The 17,273-nt window shown below is 55.9% G+C and overlaps 1 protein-coding gene across 4 annotated transcripts in view; it reads right to left on the bottom strand.

Moving 5' to 3' along the window:
* Positions 1–17,273, bottom strand: part of cilp (cartilage intermediate layer protein, nucleotide pyrophosphohydrolase) — an 84,182-nt gene that overhangs the window by 27,640 nt on the left and 39,269 nt on the right. The window lies entirely within an intron of this gene.

Genomic DNA, 17,273 nt, shown 5'->3' with positions numbered 1-17,273 from the left:
ATTACCCCCCAAGCAGTTCCCTGACCATTATCCCTCCATCCCACCCAGTTCCCTGACCATTACCCCCCACCTCACCCAGTTCCCTGACCATTACCCCCCACCCAGTTCCCTGACCATTACCCCTCCACCTCACACAGTTCCCTGACCATTACCCCCCCACCCAGTTCCTTGACCATTACCCCTCCACCCAGTTCCCTGACCATTAACCCTCCACCCCACCCAGTTCCCTGACCATTACCCCCCACCCAGTTCCCTGACCATTACCCCTCCACCCCACCCAGTTCCCTGACCATTAACCCTCCACCCCACCCAGTTCCCTGACCATTAACCCTCCACCCCACCCAGTTCCCTGACCATTACCCCCCACCCCACCCAGTTCCCTGACCATTACCCCCCCACCTCACCCAGTTCCCTGACCATTACCCCTCCACCCAGTTCCCTGACCATTAACCCTCCACCCCACCCAGTTCCCTGACCATTACCACCCCCACCCCACCCAGTTCCCTGACCATTACCCCCCACCCAGTTCCCTCCCCTCCTACCACCCAGTTCCCTGACCATTACTCCCTCACGCAGTTCCCTGACCATTACCCCCCACCTCACACAGTTCCCTGACTATTACCCCCACCTTACCCAGTTCCCTGACAATTACCCCCCTCACCCAGTTCCCTGACCATTACCCCCCCAACCTCATGCATTTCCCTGAGCATTACCCCCCACCTCACCCAGTTCCCTGACCATTATGCCCCACCCCACCCAGTTCTCTGACCATTACCCCCCACCACCTCACCCAGTTCCCTGAGCATTACCCCCCCACCCAGTTTCCTGACCATTACCCCCCCCACCTCACCCAGTTCCCTGACCATTACCCCCCCACCCAGTTCCCTGACCATTACCCCTCCACCCCACCCAGTTCCCTGACCATTACCGCCCCACCTCACCCAGTTCCCTGACCATTACCCCCCCACCCAGTTCCCTGACCATTACCCCTCCACCCCACCCAGTATCCTGACCATTACCCCCCCATCCAGTCACCTGACCATTACCCCCCACCTCACACAGTTCCCTGACCATTACCCCCCCACCCAGTTCCCTAACCATAACCCCTCCACCCCACCCAGTTCCCTGACCATTACCCCCACCCAGTTCCCTGACCATTACCCCTCCACCCCACCCAGTTCCCTGACCATTACCCCCCCCACCTCACCCAGTTCCCTGCCCATTACTCCCCACCCAGTTCCCTGACCATTACCCCTCCACCTCACACAGTTCCCTGACCATCACCCCCCCACCCAGTTCCTTGACCATTACCCCTCCACCCAGTTCCCTGACCATTAACCCTCCACCCCACCCAGTTCCCTGACCATTACCCCCCACCCAGTTCCCTGACCATTAACCCTCCACCCCACCCAGTTCCCTGACCATTACCCCCCCCACCCCACCCAGTTCCCTGACCATTACCCCCCCTCACCCAGTTCCCTGACCATTACCCCTCCACCCCACCCAGTTCTCTGACCATTACCCCCCACCACCTCACCCAGTTCCCTGAGCATTACCCCCCCACCCAGTTTCCTGACCATTACCCCCCCACCTCACCCAGTTCCCTGACCATTACCCCCCCACCCAGTTCCCTGACCATTACCCCTCCACCCCACCCAGTTCCCTGACCATTACCGCCCCACCTCACCCAGTTCCCTGACCATTACCCCCCCACCCAGTTCCCTGACCATTACCCCTCCACCCCACCCAGTATCCTGACCATTACCCCCCCATCCAGTCACCTGACCATTACCCCCCACCTCACACAGTTCCCTGACCATTACCCCCCCACCCAGTTCCCTGACCATAACCCCTCCACCCCACCCAGTTCCCTGACCATTACCCCCACCCAGTTCCCTGACCATTACCCCTCCACCCCACCCAGTTCCCTGACCATTACCCCCCCCCACCTCACCCAGTTCCCTGCCCATTACTCCCCACCCAGTTCCCTGACCATTACCCCTCCACCTCACACAGTTCCCTGACCATCACCCCCCCACCCAGTTCCTTGACCATTACCCCTCCACCCAGTTCCCTGACCATTAACCCTCCACCCCACCCAGTTCCCTGACCATTACCCCCCACCCAGTTCCCTGACCAGTAACCCTCCACCCCACCCAGTTCCCTGACCATTACCCCCCCTCACCCAGTTCCCTGACCATTACCCCCCCCACCCAGTTCCCTGACCATTACCCCTCCACCCCACCCAGTTCCCTGACCATTACCCCCCACCTCACCCAGTTCCCTGACCATTACCCCTCCACCCCACCCAGTTCCCTGACCATAACCCCTCCACCCCACCCAGTTCCCTGACCATTACCCCCCCACCCAGTTCCCTGACCATTACCCCCCACCTCACACAGTTCCCTATTACCCCCACCTTACCCAGTTCCCTGACAATTACCCCCCTCACCCAGTTCCCTGACCATTACCCCCCCAACCTCACGCATTTCCCTGAGCATTACCCCCCACCTCACCCAGTTCCCTGACCATTATGCCCCACCCCACCCAGTTCCCTGACCATTACCCCCCACCCAATTCCCTGACCATTACCCCTCCACCCCACCCAGTTCCCTGACCATTACCCCCCACCACCTCACCCAGTTCCCTGAGCATTACCCCCCACCCAGTCCCCTGACCATTACCCCCCCACCTCACCCAGTTCCCTGACCATTACCCCCCCACACAGTTCCCTGACCATTACCCCTCCACCCCACCCAGTCCCCTGACCATTTCACCCCCACCTCACCCAGTTCCCTGACCATTACCCCCCACCCAGTTCCCTGACCATTACCCCCCCACCCAGTTCCCTGACCATTACCCCCATCACCTCACCCAGTTCCCTGACCATTACACCCCACCCAGTTCCCTGACAAATTAACCCTCCACCCCACCCAGTTCCCTGACCATTACCCCCCCACCCCACCCAGTTCCCTGACCATTACCCCCCACCCAGTTCCCTGACCATTACCCCCCACCTCACACAGTTCCCTGACTATTACCCCCACCTTACCCAGTTCCCTGACAATTACCCCCCTCACCCAGTTCCCTGACCATTACCCCCCAACCTCACCCATTTCCCTGAGCATTACCCCCCACCCAGTTCCCTGACCATTACCCCTCCACCTCACACAGTTCCCTGACCATTACCCCCCCACCCAGTTCCTTGACCATTACCCCCCACCCAGTTCCCTGACCATTAACCCTCCACCCACCCAGTTCCCTGACCATTACCCCCCACCCAGTTCCCTGACCATTACCCCTCCACCCCACCCAGTTCCCTGACCATTAACCCTCCACCCCACCCAGTTCCCTGACCATTACTCCCCCACCCAGTTCCCTGACCATTAACCCTCCACCCCACCCAGTTCCCTGACCATTACCCCCCCACCTCACCCAGTTCCCTGACCATTACCCCCACCCAGTTCCCTGACCATTACCCCTCCACCCCACCCAGTTCCCTGACCATTACCCCCCCCCACCTCACCCAGTTCCCTGACCATTACCCCTCCACCCAGTTCCCTGACCATTACCCCTCCACCCCACCCAGTTCCCTGACCATTACCCCCCCCACCTCACCCAGTTCCCTGACCATTACCCCCCCACCTCACCCAGTTCCCTGACCATTACCCCCCCACCCAGTTCCCTGACCATTACCCCTCCACCCCACCCAGTCCCCTGACCATTACACCCCCACCTCACCCAGTTCCCTGACCATTACCCCCCACCCAGTTCCCTGACCATTACCTCCCCACCCAGTTCCCTGACCATTACCCCCATCACCTCACCCAGTTCCCTGACCATTACCCCCACCCAGTTCCCTGACCATTAACCCTCCACCCCACCCAGTTCCCTGACCATTACCCCCCCACCCCACCCAGTTCACTGACCATTACCCCCACCCAGTTCCCTCCCCTCCTACCACCCAGTTCCCTGACAATTACCCCCCTCACCCAGTTCCCTGACCATTACCCCCCCAACCTCACCCATTTCCCTGAGCATTACCCCCCACCCAGTTCCCTGACCATTACCCCTCCACCTCACACAGTTCCCTGACCATTACACCCCCACCCAGTTCCTTGACCATTACCCCTCCACCCAGTTCCCTGACCATTAACCCTCCACCCCACCCAGTTCCCTGACCATTACCCCCCACCCAGTTCCCTGACCATTAACCCTCCACCCCACCCAGTTCCCTGACCATTACCCCCCCACCCCACCCAGTTCCCTGACCATTACGCCCCCACCTCACCCAGTTCCCTGACCATTACCCCCCACCCAGTTCCCTGACCATTACCCCTCCACCCCACCCAGTTCCCTGACCATTACCCCCCACCTCACACAGTTCCCTGACCATTACCCCCCCACCCAGTTCCCTGACCATAACCCCTCCACCCCACCCAGTTCCCTGACCATTACCCCACCACCCCACCCAGTTCCCTGACCATTACCCCCCACCCAGTTCCCTCCCCTCCTACCACCCAGTTCCCAGACCATTACCCCCACCTCACCCAGTTCCCTGACAATTACCCCCCTCACCCAGTTCCCTGACCATTACCCCCCCACCCCACCCAGTTCCCTGACCATTACCTCACCACCAAGTTCCCTGACCATGACCCCCCTCGCCCAGTTCCCTGACCATTACCCTCCCACCTCACCCAGTTCCCTAACCATTATCCCCTCACCCAGTTCCCTGACCATTACCCCACACCTCACCCAGTTCCCTGACCATTACCACCTCACCCAGTTCCCTGACCATTACCCCGCACCTCACCCAGTTCCCTTACCATTACCCCCACTTCACCCAGTTCCCTGACCATTACCCCCTCACCCAGTTCCCTGACTATTACCCCTAACCCAGTACCCTGACCATTACCCCCCCACCCCACCCAGTTCCCTGACCATTACCGCCTCACCCAGTTCCCTGACCATTACCCCCATCCCACTCCAGTTCCCTGACCATTACCCCCTCACCCAGTTCCCTGACCATTACCCCCCACCCCACCCAGTTCCCTGACCATTACCCCCTTACCTAGTTCCCTGACCATTACCCCCCACCTCACCCAGTTCCCTGACCATTACCCCCACCTCACCCAGTTCCTTCACTATTACACCCCCACCTCACCCAGTTCCCTGACCATTATCCTTCTCACCCAGTTCCCTGACCATTACCCCCACCTTACCCAGTTCCCTGACCGTTAACCCCTCACCCAGTTCCCTGACCATTACCCCCCACCCAGTTACTTGACCCTTACCCCCACCTCACCCAGTTCCCTGACCATTATCCTTCTCACCCAGTTCCCTGACCATTACCCCCACCTCACCCAGTTCCCTGACCATTACCCCCTCACCCAGTTCCCTGACCATTACCCCCCACCCAGTTACTTGACCATTACCCCCACCTCTCCCAGTTCCCTGACCATTACCCCCACCTCACCCAGTTCCTTCACTATTACACCCCCACCTCACCCAGTTCCCTGACCATTATCCTTCTCACCCAGTTCCCTGACCGTTACCCCCTCACCCAGTTCTCTGACCATTACCCCCCTCACCCAGTTCCCTGACTATTACCCCCCCACCTCACCAATTTCCTTCACTATTAACCCCCACCTCACCCAGTTTCCTGACCATTACCCCCACCTCACCAAGTTCCCTGACCATTACCCCCACCTCACCCAGTTCCTTCACTATTACACCCCCACCTCACCCAGTTCCCAGACCATTATCCTTCTCACCCAGTTCCCTGACCGTTACCCCCTCACCCAGTTCCCTGACCATTACCCCCCTCACCCAGTTCCCTGACTATTACCCCCCCCACCTCACCCAGTTCCCTGACCATTACCCCCACCTCACCCAGTTCCCTCACCATTAACCCCCTCACCCAGATCCCTGACCATTACCCCCCACCTCACGCAGTTCCCACACCATTACCCCCCTTACCCAGTTCCCTGACCATTACCCCCACCTCACACAGTTCCCTGACCATGACCCCCCTCACCCAGTTCTCTGACCATGACCCCCAACCCAGTTCCCTCACCATTACCCCCCACCCAGTTCCCTCACCATTACCCCCCTTACCCAGTTCCCTGACCATTACCCCCACCTCACCCAGTTCCCTAACCATTACCCCCCACCTCACCCAGTTCCCTGACCATTACCCCCCTCACCCAGTTCCCTGACCATTAACCCCAACCCAGTTCCCTGACCATTACCGCCCTCATTAGTTCCCTGACCATTACCCCCCACCTCACCCAGTTCCCTGACCAGTACCCCCCACCTCACCCAGTTCCCTGACCATAACCCCCCCACCCAGTTCCCTGACCATTACCCCCCCCACCCAGTTCCCTGACCATTACGCCCCACCTCACCCAGTTCCCTGACCATTACCCCCCACCCAGTTCCCTGACCATTACGCCCCACCTCACCCAGTTCCCTGACCATTACCTCACCACCCAGTTCCCTGACCATGACCCCCTCACCCAGTTCCCTGACCATTACCCCCTCATTAGTTCCCTGACCATTACCCCCCTCACCCAGTTCCCTGACCATTACCCCCCACCTCACCCAGTTCCCTGACCGTTACCCTCCCACCCAGTTCCCTGACCATTACCCCCCCACCCAGTTCCCTGACCATTACCCCCCTCACCCAGTTCCCTGGCCATTACCCCGCACCTCACCCAGTTCCCTGACCATTACCCCCACCTTACCCAGTTCCCTGACCATTACCCCTCTCACCCAGTTCCCTGACTATTACCCCCCACCTCACCCAGTTCCCTGACCATTAACCCCCCACCCAGTTCCCTGACTATTAACCCCTCACCCAGTTCCCTGACCATTTCCCCCCTCACCCAGTTCCCTGACTATTACCCCCCTCACCCAGTTCCCTGACTATTAACCCCCCACCTCACCCAGTACCCTGACCATTACCCCCACCTCACCCAGTTCCCTGGCCATTACCCCGCACCTCACCCAGTTCCCTGACCATTACCCCCACCTTACCCAGTTCCCTGACCATTACCCCTCTCACCCAGTTCCCTGACTATTACCCCCCACCTCACCCAGTTCCCTGACCATTACCCCCACACCCAGTTCCCTGACCATTAACCCCTCACCCCCATTTCCCCGCACCTCACCCAGTTCCCTGACCATTACCCCCCTCACCCAGTTCCCTGACCATTAACCCCCCTCACCCAGTTCCCTGACCATTACCCCGCACCTCACCCAGTTCCCTGACCATCACCCCCCACCCAGTTCCCTGACCATTACCCCCACATCACCCAGTTCCCTGACCATTACCCCCTCATTAGTTCCCTGAACATTACCCCCCTCACCCAGTTCCCTGACCATTACCCCCCTCACCCAGTTCCCTGACCATTACCCCCTCTCACCCAGTTCCCTGACCATTACCCCGCACCTCACCCAGTTCCCTGACCATTACCCCCCACCTCACCCAGTTCCCTGACCATTACCCCCCTCACCCAGTTCCCTGACCATTAACCCCCCACCCAGTTCCCTGACCATTACCCCCACATCACCCAGTTCCCTGACCATTACCCCCACCTCACCCAGTTCCCTGACCATTACCCCCCTCACCCAGTTCCCTGACTATTAACCCCTCACCCAGTTCCCTGACCATTTCCCCCCTCACCCAGTTCCCTGACTATTACCCCCCTCACCCAGTTCCCTGACTATTAACCCCCCACCTCACCCAGTACCCTGACCATTACCCCCACCTCACCCAGTTCCCTGACTATTACCCCCCACCCAGTTCCCTGACCATTACCCCCACATCACCCAGTTCCCTGACCATTACCCCCTCATTAGTTCCCTGACCATTACCCCCCTCATTAGTTCCCTGACCATTACCCCCCTCACCCAGTTCCCTGACCATTACCCCCCTCCTCACCCAGTTCCCTGACCATAACCCCCCCACCCAGTTCCCTGACCGTTACCGCCCCACCTCACCCAGTTCCCTGACCATTACCCCCCACCCAGTTCCCTGTCCATTACCCCCCACCTCACCCAGTTCCCTAACCATTACCCCCTCCCACCCAGTTCCCTGACCATTATGCCCCACCTCACCCAGTTCCCTGACCATTACCCCCCCACCCAGTTCCCTGACCATTACCCCCACCTCACCCAGTTCCCTAACCATTACCCCCTCCCACCCAGTTCCCTGACCATTACCCCGCACCTCACCCAGTTCCCTGACCATTACCCCCACCTTACCCAGTTCCCTGACAATTAACCCCTCACCCAGTCCCTGACCGTTACCCCTTCAACCTCACCCAGTTCCATGACCATTACCCCCCACGACCCAGTTCCCTAACCATTATACCCCCAACTAGTTCCCTGACCATGACCCCTCCACCCCAACCAGTTCCCTGACCATTACCCCCCACCCAGTTCCCTGACCATTACCTCACCACCCAGTTCCCTGACCATTACCCCCCACCTCACCCAGTTACCTGACCATTACCCACCTCACCCAGTTCCCTGACCATTACCCCCACCTCACCCAGTTCCCTGACTATTACCCCCCCCAACTCACCCAGTTCCCTGTGCATTACCCCCACCTCACCCAGTTCCATGATCATTACCCCCACCACCCAGTCCCCTGACCATTAACCCCCCACCCAGTTCCCTGACCATTACCCCCACCTCACCCAGTTCCCTGTGCATTACCCCCACCTCACCCAGTTCCATGATCATTACCCCCACCTCACCCAGTTCCATGATCATTACCCCCCAACCCAGTCCCCTGACCATTAACCCCCCACCCAGTTCCCTGACCATTACCCCCACCTCACCCAGTTCCCTCACCATTACCCCCCTCACCCAGTTCCCTAACCATTACCCCCACCTCACCCAGTTCCCTGACCATTACCCCCACCTCACCCAGTTCCCTGACCATTATACCACCCACCCAGTTCCCTGACCATTACCCCCCACCTCACCCAGTTCCCTGACCATTACCCCCCCACCCAGTTCCCTGACCATTACCCCCCACCTCACCCAGTTCCCTGACCATTACCCCCCTCACCCAGTTGCCTGACCATTACGCCCCACCTCACCCAGTTCCCTGACCATTACCCCCCCACCCAGTTCCCTGACCATTACCCCCCCCCCACCCAGTTCCCTGACCATTACCCCCACCTCACCCAGTTCCCTAACCATTACCCCCTCCCACCCAGTTCCCTGACCATTACGCCCCACCTCACCCAGTTCCCTGACCATGACCCCCTCACCCAGTTCCCTGACCATTACCCACCTCATTAGTTCCCTGACCATTACCCCCTCACCCAGTTCCCTGATCATTACCCCCCACCTCACCCAGTTCCCCGACCATTACCCCCACCTCACCCAGTTCCCTGACCATTATACCACCCACCCAGTTCCCTGACCATTACCCCCCACCTCACCCAGTTCCCTGACCATTACCTCCCCACCCAGTTCCCTGACCATTACCCCCCACCTCACCCAGTTCCCTAACCATTACCCCCCTCACCCAGTTGCCTGACCATTACGCCCCACCTCACCCAGTTCCCTGACCATTACCCCCCCACCCAGTTCCCTGACCATTACCCCCACCTCACCCAGTTCCCTAACCATTACCCCCTCCTCACCCAGTTCCCTGACCATTACGCCCCACCTCATCCAGTTCCCTGACCATTACCCCCCCACCCAGTTCCCTGACCATTACCCCCACCTCACCCAGTTCCCTAACCATTACCCCCTCCCACCCAGTTCCCTGACCATTACGCCCCACCTCACCCAGTTCCCTGACCATGACCCCCTCACCCAGTTACCTGACCATTACCCCCCTCATTAGTTCCCTGACCATTACCCCCCTCACCCAGTTCCCTGATCATTACCCCCCACATCACCCAGTTCCCCGACCATTACCCCCTCCCAACCAGTTCCCTGACCATTACCCCGCACCTCACCCAGTTCCCTGAGCATTACCCCCCACCTCACCCAGTTCCATGACCATTACCCCCCACGACCCAGTTCCCTAACCATTATCCCCCCAACCAGTTCCCTGACCATTACCCCCCACCCAGTTCCCTGACCATTACCCCCCTCACCCAGTTCCCTGATCATTACCCCCCACATCACCCAGTTCCCCGACCATTACCCCCTCCCAACCAGTTCCCTGACCATTACCCCGCACCTCACCCAGTTCCCTGACTATTACCCCCCCAACTCACCCAGTTCCCTGTGCATTACCCCCACCTCACCCAGTTCCATGATCATTACCCCCCACCACCGTCCCCTGACCATTAACCCCCCACCCAGTTCCCTGACCATTACCCCCACCTCACCCAGTTCCCTGTGCATTACCCCCACCTCACCCAGTTCCATGATCATTACCCCCCACCACCCAGTCCCCTGACCATTAACCCCCCACCCAGTTCCCTGACCATTACCCCCACCTCACCCAGTTCCCTCACCATTACCCCCCTCACCCAGTTCCCTAACCATTACCCCCACCTCACCCAGTTCCCTGACCATTAACCCCCCACCCAGTTCCCTGACCATTACCCCCACCTCACCCAGTTCCCTGTCCCGCATTACCCCCACCTCACCCAGTTCCATGATCATTACCCCCCACCACCCAGTCCCCTGACCATTAACCCCCCACCCAGTTCCCTGACCATTACCCCCACCTCACCCAGTTCCCTCACCATTACCCCCCTCACCCAGTTCCCTAACCATTACCCCCACCTCACCCAGTTCCCTGACCATTATAACCCCCACCCAGTTCCCTGACCATTACCCCCCACCTCACCCAGTTCCCTGACCATTACCCCCCCACCCAGTTCCCTGACCATTACCCCCCTCACCCAGTTGCCTGACCATTACCCCCACCTCACCCAATTCCCTGACCATTACCCCCCACCTCACCCAGTTCCCTGACCATTACCCCCCTCACCCAGTTCCCTGACCATTACCCCCAACCTCACCGTTCCCTGACCATTACCCCCTCACCCAGTTCCCTGACTATTACCCCCACCTCACCCAGTTCCATGACCATTACCTCCCTTACCTAGTTCCCTGACCATTACCCCCCACCTCACCCAGTTCCCTGACCATTACCCCCACCTCACCCAGTTCCCTGACCATTACCCCCACCTCACCCAGTTATCTGATCATTACCCCCTCACCCAGTTCCCTGACTATTACCCCCCACCTCACCCAGTTCCCTGACCATTACCCCCACCTCACCCAGTTCCCTGACCATTACCCCCACCTCACCCAGTTCCTTGACTATTACCCCCCCACCTCACCCAGTTCCCTGACCATTATCCTTCTCACCCAGTTCCCTGACCATTACCCCCACCTCACCCAGTTCCCTGACTGTTACCCCCTCACCCAGTTCCCTGACCATTACCCCCCACCCAGTTCCTTGACTATTACCTCCCACCTCACCCCGTTCCCTGACCATTACCCCCAACTCATCCAGTTCCCTGACTATTACTCCCCCACTTCACCCAGTTCCCTGACCATTACCCCCCACCTCACCCAGTTCCTTGACTATTACCCCCCACCTCACTCAGTTCCATGACCATTACTCCCCCACCCAGTTCCCTGACCATTACCCCTCCACCCAGTTCCTGGACTATTACCCCCACCTCACCCAGTTCCCTGACCATTACCCCCTCCTCACCAGTTCCCTGACCATTACCCCCCACCTCACCCAGTTCCCTGACAATTACCCCCCACCCAGTTCCCTGACCATTACCCCCACCTCACCCAGTTCCTTGACTATTACCCCCCACCTCACCCAGTTCCCTGACCATTACCCCCACATCACCCAGTTCCCTGACTATTACACCCCCCACTTCACCCAGTTCCCTGACCATTACCCCCCCACCCAGTTCCCTGACCATTACCCCCCACCTCACCTAGTTCCCTGACCATTACCCCTCTCATCCAGTTCCCTGACTATTACTCCCCCACTTCACCCAGTTCCCTGACCATTACCCCCCTCACCTCGCCCAGTTCCTTGACTATTACCCCCCCCACCTCACCCAATTCCCTGACCATTACCCCCCCACCCAGTTCCCTGACCATTACCCCTCCACCCAGTTTCTTGACTATTACCCCCCACCTCACCCAGTTCCCTGACCATTACCCCACCTCACCCAGTTCCCTGACTATTACACCCCCCACTTCACCCAGTTCCCTGACCATTATCCCCACCTCACCCAGTTCCCTGACCATTACCCCCCACCTCACCCAGTTCCCTGACCAATACCCCCACCTCACCCAGTTCCCTGACCATTACCCCCTCACCCAGTTCCCTGACTATTACCCCCCACCTCACCCAGTTCCCTGACCATTACCCCCACCTCACCCAGTTCCCTGACCATTACCCCCACCTCACCCAGTTCCTTGACTATTACCCACCCCACCTCACCCAGTTCCTTCACTATTACCCCCCCCACCTCACCCAGTTGCCTGACCATTATCCTTCTCACCCAGTTCCCTGACCATTACCCCCACCTCATCCAGTTCCCTGACTATTACCCCCCACCTCACTCAGTTCCCTGACCATTACCCCCCCACCCAGTTCCCTGACCATTACCCCTCCACCCAGTTCCTTGACTATTACCCCCCACTTCACCCAGTTCCCTGACCATTACCCCCACCTCACCCAGTTCCCTGACCATTACCCCCCACCTCACCCAGTTCCCTGACCATTACCCCCCATCTCACCCAGTTCCTTGACTATTACCCCCCACCTCACCTAGTTCCCTGACCATTACCCCTCTCACCCAGTTCCCTGACCATTACCCCCCACCCAGTTCCCTGACCGTTACCCCCTCACCCAGTTCCCTGACCATTACCCCCCACCTCACTCAGTTTCCTCACCATTACCCCCCTCACCCAGTCCATTGCCATTGTCCCCATTGCCTCCACCTCACTGAGTACCTTGCCCATTGCCCACACCTGGTGCAGTGACACTCTGAACACTGTGTCACAGATACACATTCTCCGTGCTCTCCTTCCCCTGTTGTTGGATACAGTCTGTGCCCTCTCCGGAACCTCACCCCAGCCTCCTCCCTCTATTCAATGCCCTGGGATGAGCATGACCCGGGATCTGGTCGAGATCGATGAATGTAGCGGCTGGGATCGCTTCAGCCAGAATGTCATTGTAAGTCTCTGAGTACCCATGAAGCTCCCTGCCCTAACCCATCTCCCTTCATCCCTTCGCCAAATACCTACTGATCTCAGCCTTGGACAGACTGTGACCAGATCTCAGCCTTGGACAGACCATGACCAGTCCTTGTGGAGATCTGCAATCCATCATCTCTGGGTGAATTCCTGCCCTCATTCCCAATCCCATTTCTCTCAATTACTTACAAAGAGATTTCAATTCCTTGTTCCTGATTCTCCAACCTCTTTCAGGGACCTATGGAGGTAGACCCCAAGATCCCTCTGTTCCCCCACACCGCTATTAACGCTGTGCTTTGCTTTCATTATTTGACCTTCCAAAATGAATCGCTTCTTATTTTTCCACGTTAAATTCCATCTGCCACTTCTCAGCTCAGCTCTGCATCCCGTCAATGTCCTGTTGTAACCTACAACAACCTTCTCCCTAACCACAGCTTGACCAACCTTCGTGTCCTCTGCAGACTTACTAATTTAAAACCTGGGGGGGGGGGAATAGGTTTATGGTGAGGGGAGAGATTTAAAACCGAGGGGGTGGGGAATAGGTTTATGGTGAGGGGGGAGATTTAAAACCGAGGGGGTGGGGAATAGGTTTGTGAGGGGGGAGATTTAAAACCGAGGGCGTGGGGAATAGGTTTATGGTAAGGGGGGAGATTTAAAACCGAGGGGGTGGGGAATAGGTTCATGGGGAGGGGGGAGATTTAAAACATAGGGGGTGGGGAATAGGTTCATGGTGCGGGGGGAGATTTAAAACCGAGGGGGTGGGGAATAGGTTCATGGGGAGGGGGGAGATTTAAAACATAGGGGGTGGGGAATAGGTTCATGGTGCGGGGGGAGATTTAAAACCGAGGGGGTGGGGAATAGGTTTATGGTGAGGGGGGAGATTTAAAACCGAGGGGGTGGGGAATAGGTTTATGGTGAGGGGGGAGATTTAAAGGGGAGAGCCGAGGGTGAACTTCACTCAGAGGATGGTGGGTATGTGGAACGAGCTGTGTACAATAATAGTTAAAGGGCACTTGGCCCCAAGTACATTGATAGGAAAGAGGGACATTGGCAAATAGGATTAGTTCAGGAAGGCATCTGGGTCAGCATGAAGAATGTGGGCTGAAAGGCCTTTTCTGTGCTGTGTGGAGCTGTAATTGTGTGAAAGGCTGAAGAATAACGTTTCCAAGTTTGTTGATGATGCAAAGACACAAGTCTCCAAAGGGGAACACCTTCTCTAGGCTGTTTTGGTCTCTCTACCTTCACAGCAAGTTCAAGTTCAGTTCATTGTCGTTCAACCATACACATGTAAACCGCCAAATGAAACGTTTATTGTTCGACCATACACATGAATACCGCCAAACGAAACAGCATTCATTGTTTGTTCAACTGTATGCACATATACCGCCAAATGAAACAATGTTCCAGCAGACAACCAGAAAACGCTCCCTTTATTCCCACTCTTTGCCTCCTGCCAATCAGCCTCTGTTTTATCCCTGCTAGAATCTTCCCTGTAATACTACGGGCTCAGAACTTGTTCCGCAGCTTCATGTCCGGCACCTTGTCAAAGGCCTTCTGAAAGTCCAAGGAAACCATGCTGACTTTGCCCTATTTTATCATGTGCCTCCAGGTATCCTGAGACCTCATCCTTAATAATCGACTCCACCATCTTCCCAACCTCAGACGAACTGGCCTATAGTTCCCTTTCTTCTGCTTCTCTCCCTTCTTGAAGAGTGGAGTGACATTTGCAATTTTCCAGTCATGCAGAACCATTCCAGAATCTCGCAATTCTTGAAAGATCATTACTAATGCCTCCACAATCTCTTCAGCCACCTCTTTCAGAACCCTGGGGTGTACACCATCTGGTCCAGGTGATTTATCTACCTTCAGACCTTTCAGTTTCCCAGGAACCTTCTCTCTGGTGATGGTAACTTCACACACCTCATGCCGCTGACACCTGGAACTCCCACCATACTGCCAGTGTCTTCCACAGTGAAGACTGATGCAAAATACTTATTACGATTATGCCAGGGGTGATTGATAAGTTCATGGCCTAAGGTAGAAGGAGTCAATTTTAGAAAACCTAGCACATTTACTTTTCAACATAGTCCCCTCCTACATTTACACACTTAGTCCAGCGGTCGCGGAGCATTCTTGGACCTCCAGAAAGTGTCCACGGCAGGGGTGATTGATAAGTTCATGGCCTAAGGTAGAAGGAGATGAGTTATTAACTTCAAACTTTCTGCATTATGACTCAAAGAGTTGAACTGCACATATATGTAACAAGAGTGTCCTGGACCTCCAGGTGGTCCACAGCAGGGGTGATTGATAAGTTCATGGCCTAAGGTAGAAGATGAGTTATACCGCTCTCATTAAATGTACGTGCAGTTCAACTCTTTGAGTGAAAATGCAGAAAGTTTGAAGTTAATAACTCATCTCCTTCAACCTTAGGCCACGAACCTGTTAATCACTCCTGCTGTGGACCACTTTCTGGAGGCTCAAGACACTGACTTCTGCAAAGAAGGGATCCGTATGCTCTATGACTGCTGGACTAAGTGTGTAAATGTAGGAAAAATAAATGTGCTAGGTTTTCTAAAATTGACTCCTTCTACTGTAGGCCACAAACTTATCAATCACCTTTCGTATGCCATCTCTTTGTCCCTGTTACTACCTCTCCAGCACTGTTTTCCAGCAGTCCAGTATCCACTCTCACCTCCCTTTTACACTTTATATATCTTCTGATATCCTCTTTAATATTATAGGCCTTCATATTGCATCTTTTCCTTCTTAATGACTTTTTTAGTTGCCCTCTGTTGGTTTTTAAAAGCTTCCCAATCCTCTAACTTCCCACTGATTTTTGCTGTATTGTATGCCCTCTCTATGGCTTTGACTTCTCTCGTCACAGTTGCATCATCCTGCCTTTCGAGCAGAAATTCCGGCCATTTCTGCTGCTGTGCTGTCTTCCCTGCCAGTGTTCTTTTCCAATCAATTTTGGCCTGATCTTCTCTCATGCCTCTGTAATTTCCTTTACTCCATTGTAATACTGATACATCTGACTTTTGTTTTTCCTTCTCAGATAGCAGGGTGAATTCTATCATATTATGATCACTGTCCCCTAAGGGATCCCTTACCTTAAGCTCTCTAATCAATTCTGGTGCATTGCACAGCACTCAATCCAGAATAGCTGACCCTCTAGTGGGCTCAACCATGAGCTGCTCTAAGAAGCCATCTCACAGGCATTCTAGAAATTCCCCCTCTTGGGATCCAGCACCAACCTGATTTTCCCAATCAACCTGCTTACGGAAATCTCCCATGACTATCGTAACATTGCCCTTTTGATAAGCATTTTCTATCTCCCATTGTAATTTGTGAACCATATCTTGGATTCTCTTTAGAAGTCTGTATATAACTCCCATCGGGGCCTTTTCCCCTTGCAGTTTCTTAACTCTACCCACAAGGATTGGATACCTTCTGATCCTATGTCACCTCTTTCTAATGATTTGATTTCAGTTTTAGCAACAAAGCCACCACACCCCACCCCCGCCTACATGCCTGTCCTTTCAATACAATATCTATCCTTGGACGTTAAGCTCCCAACTATAATCTTCTTTCAGTCACAATTCAGTGATGCCCACAATGTCATACATGCCTGTCTGTAGCTGTGCTACGTACATCCACTTTATTCAGTGAACTGCACACTTTCAAATACACCACCTTCAGTCCTATGTTCACCCTTTTTGATTTGCAGAGTGCCCTGGTGTTTCAAACAGTGGAATGGCCAGGGACATTTGACCAACCCTTTCTGATCTTTATGTCCATGAAATCTGAAAGCTTAACGAGTGTGACAGAGAGTCAGTTTCCCACATCAGATCATTATCTAATTCATAGACACGAGCGGTACTGCAGATGCTGGAAATCCAGAGCAACACACACAAAATGCTGGAAGAGCTCAGCAGGTCGGGCAGCATCTGTGGAAATGTATCAACAGTCGATGTTTTGGGCCGAGACCCTTCATCAGGACTGGAAAGGATGGGGGAAGACACCTGAATAAAAAGGTGGATTTCCAAACATCT

Source organism: Mobula hypostoma, chromosome 13 (genome assembly GCF_963921235.1).
Source record: "Mobula hypostoma chromosome 13, sMobHyp1.1, whole genome shotgun sequence".
Taxonomy (NCBI): domain Eukaryota; kingdom Metazoa; phylum Chordata; class Chondrichthyes; order Myliobatiformes; family Myliobatidae; genus Mobula; species Mobula hypostoma.
Note: the sequence above shows the minus strand (reverse complement) of the source record. Positions and strands in the feature narration are given on the sequence as shown.